The sequence below is a fragment of the Physeter macrocephalus genome, unplaced genomic scaffold (genome assembly GCF_002837175.3).
Source record: "Physeter macrocephalus isolate SW-GA unplaced genomic scaffold, ASM283717v5 random_1439, whole genome shotgun sequence".
Classification (NCBI taxonomy): domain Eukaryota; kingdom Metazoa; phylum Chordata; class Mammalia; order Artiodactyla; family Physeteridae; genus Physeter; species Physeter macrocephalus.
Window position 1 is genome coordinate 10,141 of NW_021146315.1, and position 6,576 is coordinate 16,716.

Genomic DNA, 6,576 nt, shown 5'->3' on the forward strand with positions numbered 1-6,576 from the left:
TATACACATATATTTTTATCCTGTCTACCGGTGGAGAGGAATTCTCAGGAGCCATGCATATATTTTACATAAAATAAGAGCTAAGATGCCGACGGCTTTAATGATATAATTTCATCATGGGATTCTGGGCTCTTTGGTTTATGCTGCCATCAAGAACCCTGAGACAGAATTAATTCATGTAACTGGGACAAGCCCAAGTGCTGTGTTTCCATTCCCCTTATCAGTGGTCACCTATTTTAATTGCCCAAACATTTGGTGGGTAGGAAGGTGGAGGAAAGCCTGTCTGACGTATTCATTAGCTGCAGAATAAATTCCTTAGGGGCAATATACTGTTGTTGTTAAAAATATGAACAGTCAGGTCACACAGCCTCGGTTTGAATCCTGACTTGGCCTGAAAGCTCTGAAAACTTGAGTGAGTGAGTTATTGATGATCCCCGAGCCTCCATTTACTCACCTGTGATACGTGGTTGCTGAGACCTGCCTCTCAGCGTTGTTGAGAGGATTAAAGGCTGTCAGAACTTATGGGATGGATGAATACAATACCTCTGAAAGGCCTTCGGTCCAGTGCCTGGAGCACAGTAGCTGTTGATACATGGCTGCTGTATTATTAGCTGCACAGCAAAAGCAAAACATCCCTGAAATGATTCCCTGACACCATGGAGGTCCAGGAATCTTAGCCACGTCCAGCCAGGAGCTTCTCTTTTTAGCCCCTGAATTCCCCAAATGCCCCACATTTGTGAATTGTATTATTCCCAGCCAGAGAGAGCAGGGTGGCAGCCCCCGCCCTGTCTGGAATCCCAGAGCACCTCTGAGATTCTGACCTAGCACAGCTGCCTGTTGCAAATAATTTAGGAAACATGAAACAGAACATATTGCTGTTCCACAGAAAGGTCTGAAGGGTGAAATTTATGTGGCCGTCATGGATCCGCTTCCTCCTGGACCAAAAGCAGGGCTCTGTCTGGAAGAATATTGCCCTTCTGCCCCACCAGGCGAGGAACAGGAGCTCCTCAATTACAAAAGATGGGGTCCATGCAGGTACCATTTCCCCCTAAAGTCTGTTGTCATGCTGCTTTGTCCCTGGCATCTAGAAGGGCTTCTCAGTAGATGTAAACAGAGTGCCTGCCTGTTAGTAGACCTTAGCTTTGTAATTCAAAATCATGGCTTCACATCTTGCGTCCATTATAGCTTTGTGACCTTGGCACGGTCACAAACAGGTGGCACAACACCTGTTCAGAAACAGGTGTTTCTGAACCTGTCTTAAAACCTGCAAGGTGAAGAGAATGGAAAGCCCTTCACTGGGCGATTGGTTAGATTCAATAACTTATTGCATGGAAAGTGCCCCGTACAGCTTCTGGCATATGGCAGAGACCCTGTGAACCTCGTTTCTCTTCCAAACGGCCATGAAGTCTGAAGCAGAGAGGCAATGGCCACCCAGTTCCCTCCTATTATTTTCCAAGAGGAAAAAGGAAGAAGACCATAGAGCCAAGGGAAAATGCCACTTCGGAGAGAAATGTGTGGTGATGTGATGTCGCCTGCCAGGCCCTCGAGTAGTGGGGAAGTGAGGGTGGCAGAAGGGCATTGCCTGCAGCCCGTATATGACCGAGCTGCAGGGCCGTTGCCATCACCGGCAGCCTAGTTACTGACACACTACCCTTGCCGAGGCCTTCTCTGAGCACGCCAGCCTAAATGACCTGAGAAAAGATACTGCTGTTAACTGTCAAGAGTGAAAGGATATTCTAACTCAACAAAAATTTTTTTCTTTTTTGCTTGATATCTGGTCACCCTTTCCTAGCTGTGATCTCTAGAACCGGGAGTCCCAGTTCATCGGAATGGAGTTTAGAGTCTTTAGATACTCCCACCCATTTTCCTGGTCAAGCAATGGCAGCAGATAATCATTAAATGGGGGGTGGAGGGGGATGACATGGCCTGCAGACTGTTGAGGGGCCCCTGTAGGATGCATGTTGAGATTTGTCTCCGTAACTGGATGGACCCCTCCTTTTTATTTTATTTTTTTAAATTTTTATTTATTCATTTTTTAAAATTTTGCAGTACGCGGGCCTCTCACTGCTGTGGCCTCTCCCGTTGCGGAGCACAGGCTCTGGACGCGCAGGCTCAGCGGCCACGGCTCACGGGCCCAGCCGCTCCGCGGCATGTGGGATCTTCCCGGACCGGGGCACGAACCCCTGTCCCCTGCATCGGCAGGCGGACTCTCAACCACTGCGCCACCAGGGAAGCCCAGCCCTCCTTTTTAAAAGCCAAGATTTGTGTTGGATGTATGCACTCTCAAGCTTTTTCTACTTATTCTATGTGACTTTTTCTTATGTACCTCTACTCACTCTGAAAATATTTTCTCCTCACCCATGTGAGTGAACAGGTCACAGTGATTATTAGGAACTGCAAATGGAGTTGAAATTATTTGCAGGTCAACTCGGCAGATGCCAAGTCCCTGCAACAGATCTTTGGAGAGAAAGAACCCTAGCTACAAAAAAAAATAAATAAATGTAGACTTAACTTGTTTTCACCTCTAAAGCAGGTACCATGCCTGTTAAGTTTCATGTATTTCCCCACGGGCACCTAGAATAGTTCTTTCTAGTCGTTGACATTCCATAAATGGTACAGTCTGTTTACCTTCCAGATTCCAAACAAACAGCATTCCTATCAATAGGAAGAGTCTCAGAGGCAAATGGAGTGGTGAGGGCTGCAAAGAATGGATTCGCCTCTTTAGTGACTCACTGTTTGTGATTTGACACCATTATACATCCCAGAAGGCCAAGTACAGAGTTTACATGAAATCATGCCATGAGAGTGTGAATATAAAAGATGCTACATAAAATAGCTACTGGATACTCTTTCAGATTGTAATCACTGAAGAGCCCGAATCTTTACTTGGTCTGCTTTGTATCATGCCCAGCACCATGTTACATAGAAATAAATGTATAATTTTATAAAAAGTAAATGCTGTTAGAAATTGACAAGAATGCTGGAAAGATCACTGGGCTGAGATTGCCTCCATATTTGTGACGAACCAGCATGTCGCTTTGGTAAATCTCTTGGGTCTGCTGCCTCACTTATATTTGTAAAATGACCAGATCATTGCTTCCCAAACTTTTTAACCATCAAAAAAAAAAAGTTCTTGGACACCCTCCCCCATCCCACCACCTCATTCATTTGCTTAACAAATATTTACTGAGCACTTATTATGCACCAGTCACTCTACTAGGAGTGGGAATACAATTTGTGAGAAAAACAAACACATTCCTTGCCCTCATGAAGCTTATAGTCTAGTGGGAGAGACAGACACAAAATAAATGTCCAGGCAAATAAAAATGCAATTCAAAATTGTGTTAAGTGCTCTGAAGAAAAACGCAGAGATTATGAATCTAACATGGAAACCTAATTAGGGGTTGGGAGATCATAGAAAAGACCTGAGGTTATATATATATATTTTTTTCTTTTTCCGGTACGCGGGCCTCTCACCGTTGTGGCCTCTCCCGTTGCGGAGCACAGGCTCCGGACGCGCAGGCTCAGCGGCCGTGGCTCACGGGCCCAGCCGCTCCGCGGCACGTGGGATCCTCCCGGACCGGGGCACGAACCCTCGTCCCCCGCATCGGCAGGCGGGCTCCCAACCACTGCGCCACCAGGGAAGCCCCTGAGGTTGTATTTTTAATGTCATTTGAGAAACCTCATAATGATAAAAAGTTACTGCTAACTGAATAAGGCTTTAAAATTATTTGTATTTTATTAAGCACAACAGCATGTACATACATGTGGGGAAAAGGTAGTTTGCATGTCTAAGGCAGCTAGAATCCATTGAGTGCTTTCTATATGAATGTACACATGGACCCCGGGCATCCTGCAAATTCTACAGCCTCCCAGGGGACTGACGACCACTTTACCAGAATATCCCTCATCTCCCAATGCCTCTAATAGCAATTTGCAGGGGGCCTCAGGAAAGATCATAAAGAGAAGTAGCTGGTTTTCTGATCAGGATTCACAGGAACACTCAATGAAGGCCGGGTCAGCTGCCTACTCCCCAGAGGCCAACACACCCATCAGCTGATGACCACAGACGGGTCTCCCGACCAGAAGGGGAGGTCACCTGGCAAAGTTTATTTGCCTCCAGGCGGATCTGATCTAGATCATACTCCACATTCAAAAACTAAAAGTACTTTTGACATTCAGTCCTTGGCTCACCAAGTGGAGGCAGCAAGGGCCTCTTCAACACCCCCACTAAACCCCAAGATTGTCTATCTGTGTTTTATTTCCCGGGGCTCAACTGGGTGATTATATGTTACATCCCAGAAACAAACGTGTGTTTCTTCCCTATGGGTCTCTTAGCTATGTAGCTCAACTGGGTGATTATATGTTACATCCCAGAAACAAACATGTGTTTCTTCCCTATGGGTCTCTTAGCTATGTAGATGGCTATACATAGTTGATACCTGTTTCCAGATGGGTCAACCTTCCCACCGGAAGTAGAAAATTCCTATATTCTAATCCTCCTAGTATAATCAGGATGCAACAAGTTCAGATAAGAAGCTGGGTCCAGGATGGGGACGATCCCCTTGAACAGGCAAAACCACCTAAGGATGGATGAGGAATTCACATTCTGCTTGCCGACTGCCTGTCCTCTCCAGGAGGAGGGAAGGAGGAGTTTGAAGTCTGTGCAAGATCCAGGACTGAAGCTGGGGCAGTTCCATGCCTTACCTGGAGCGGATGTGCAGAAACCGAAGGTCCTTGCAGTGTTGGTGACACCTCACTTTGATCCTAATCCCTGGACAGCAGAGATGGCCCCTTTGTCACATGGCCCCTGTGGTGGCCAGCCCAGTGGGCATACAGTCACTGTTTGTTGAAAGGGTGAAGGGTCTGGAAAGGTGTTGGGGTGAGGTCACTGAGCCAGGCAAGTGGACAGAAATCAGCCTCAAATGTACCAGGAGCGACTCTGAAGGCAAAAAATAGAGGAGCGGGGCTTCCCTGGTGGCGCAGTGGTTGAGAGTCCGCCTGCCGATGTAGCGGACACGGGTTCGTGCCCCGGTCCGGGAAGATCCCACGTGCCGCGGAGCGGCTGGGCCCGTGAGCCGTGGCCGCTGAGCCTGCGCGTCCGGAGCCTGTGCTCCGCAACGGGAGAGGCCACGACAGTGAGAGGCCCGCGTACCGCAAAAAAAAAAAAAAAAAAAAAAAAAAAAATAGAGGAGCGCGCGCCAGAGAAGTCGAGCACACACCCAGCTTAGCACTCCTGTTGCCAAAGCACTGTTGCCCTTGTAGAAGGTCTGACCTCACCTTCCCTTTCAGTAGGAAGTGCCTCACATTCGTTTGAAATACAATCGCGTTTAGAATTTACTTTTTAGAGACAGCACCTGAGGACATTCCAAATATGTAAAGTGCACATTTATCTGTTACCTGGGCCATTTATGTTTTTATTTAGATCCCCTCAAAGTGTAAAACAGGATTAGAAGTGACAAAGTGCTCACAGAGAGCTGGTGATTTCAGGCAAATGCACCCCTGGAAACCATGCTCTACAACGCATATCTTCACTCAGATCTGCTCCATCCTCACCACGACCCTTGAGTCAGGCTCTGTACTTTGTTCAAATCCCACGAGCTGGTATGAGTTGGGATAAATCACTTAACCTCTCTGAGCTTCTCTGCTTTCTCTCACTTTACTGTGACCATTTCATTTATTTTTGTAATCAATTTTTGTCTTTTTGTGACATGGCAGTGAAACAGGTTCCAGGACATAAATTCAAATTTTCTCAGGGTGATTCACACGCATGATTAAAATATCAAATAGTCCAAAATGTTTTGGAAAGTAAAGAAACAGTGCCCTGGTCCACCTCTCCCCAGCCTCATCCTGCTTCCCATAGATGACAGCCTCGAACGCTTTTCTGTTTTTAGTTCTGTCTGTGGTTTCTCCTTTCATCTGCAAATTGTGTGTTTACACCGCTCTGCCTTGATCAGTAACCTTAGTAGATATTATCTATCCACTTCCTTCTAGGGTAGATAAAGTTTTAATTCTTGTCCCCGACTCCCTCCCACGTTTTGAAAGTTTTAGCTATTTTCATTTCTCTGTTACTGCTGGAACTGCAGACGAACCCCTAATTCTTGTTCCATCAACAGTCAATGATACCTCTGACTACTCATTCAGGAAGATGAAGATAAAAGCAGAAAGTCTTTCTTCCACCTCTCTACCCAAATTCTATCTATTCTGCAACCACAATTAAGTTTCCCCTGCCTGTTTATAGGCTGATTCTAAAAACTGAAAACCAGAAAAGAGTGCTTTCATTATGACTATGTATTGTTACGGAGCTAAGCAGAGTGCCATGATTACATTTCTTCCTCGTGGTTCCGATGTCATGACCCTGGTTCCACTCAAAGCAAAATGTTTCAAACATCAAGAACAAATAGTGGGCTTCCCTGGTGGCGCAGTGGTTGAGAGTCCACCTGCCGATGCAGGGGACACGGGTTCGTGCCCCAGGCCGGGAAGATCCCACGTGCCGCGGAGTGGCTGGGCCCGTGAGCCATGGCCTCTGGGCCTGCGCGTCCGGAGCCTGTGCTCTGCAGCGGGAGAGGCCAAAAT